This window comes from Cebus imitator, unplaced genomic scaffold (genome assembly GCF_001604975.1).
Source record: "Cebus imitator isolate Cc_AM_T3 unplaced genomic scaffold, Cebus_imitator-1.0 Scaffold141, whole genome shotgun sequence".
Lineage (NCBI taxonomy): Eukaryota > Metazoa > Chordata > Mammalia > Primates > Cebidae > Cebus > Cebus imitator.
Genome location: NW_016107456.1, coordinates 1,595,715 through 1,597,357, shown reverse-complemented (window position 1 = coordinate 1,597,357; position 1,643 = coordinate 1,595,715).

Genomic DNA, 1,643 nt, shown 5'->3' with positions numbered 1-1,643 from the left:
TCAAACAATGAAGATAACCAACAGTTATTGACTTGTAGAGACAGGATAGCATAGTAATTAAAAGCTTGGACTCTAATTTCACCACTTTCTCAAACAATGAAGATAACCAACAGTTATTGACTTGTAGAGACAGGATAGCATAGTAATTAAAAGCTTGGACTCTAATTTCACCACTTTCTAGTGTTGACCATAGGAAAAGTTGTTTGATCATCTGATGTCTGTTTCTTTATCTACTAAAATAATTAGTAACAGAATTTTACCTCATAGGCTTGTTGCCGGGCTTAAATGATTTAATAGTTGTAAGGCACTTAGAACAGTGCCTGGAGCCAAAAATTGTTTAAAATTAATTAAAATGCCTTGCTGATATCAAGGATAGGTCTAATATTAGGAATGCACAGATGGTATTAGTCATCTATTGTGTAACAAATTACCCGAAAACCTAGCAGCTTCAAACAACAAATGTATTGCTAGGCATCTGAATACCTGGTTAGCTATTTATTTCCGACTCAGGGTCACATAAACACAAAGCAGTACCTGGCCGGGTATGGTGGCTCACGCCTGTAATCCCGGCACTTTGGGAGGCCGAGGCGGGTGGATCACCTGAGGTTAGGAGTTTGAGACCAGCCTGACAAACATGACAAAACCCTTTCTCTACTAAACATACAAAAAATTAGTGGGGCATGGTGGTGGGCACCTGTAATCCCAGCTACTGGGAAGGCTGAAGTAGGATAATCGCTTGAACCAAGGAGGCGGAGGTTGCAGTGAGCCGAGATAGCACCACTGCACTCCAGCCTGGGTGACAAGAGTGAAACTCTGTCTCAAACAAAAACAAAAACAAAAAACAAGGCAGCAACTAAGCTGTGAGTTGGGGCTACAGTCATCTTAGGTCTTGACTGGGGATCAGCTTTTAAGTTCATTCTTGTGATGATTGACAGGTCTCAGGTCTTTGCAAGTTGATGGATGTAGACATCAGTTCCATGCCACATGGACCTCTCCATGGGACATTTTATAACATGGCAACTGGCTTCTCTCAGATGGCAGGATGGAGGAGGTAAGAAAGAGCACCACAAAGGAAGCCACTGTTTTTATGATGAAATGATCTTCTATCACTTTTACTGTATTTTGTTCATCAGAAACAGGTCACTGGGTCTGGGCCACCCTCAAGAGTAAGGATTTACATAAGGGTCTGAATACCAGAAGGTAGATTTCTTTGGTGACCATCTTATGAGATACCAACCACAGAGATGATTAGTATTTTTTTTTTTTTAGCGTATACATGCTATACAGAATGTATTTAACTACAGAGTGTATAGAAACTGTATTTATATAGTTCTTCCAGTAAGAGAAAAATGAAAGTCTTTTAAAATCTCCAGAGATTTGGCAATCTTTGAATGCACTTTATTTGCTCAGCTTAAAATTTGTCTCAGATGACAGGTTTTCATTAAAGTTTCTGTTGTCTGTCTTTTAAAGATAGAAAGATTGGCCGGGTGCGATGGCCCATGCCTGTAATACCAACACTCTGGGAGGCTGAAATGGGTGGATCATCTGAGGTCAGGAGTTCAAGACCAGCCTGGCCAATATGGTGAAACCTTGTCTCTACAAAAAATACAAAAATTAGCTGGGTGTGGTGGCGGGCACCTATA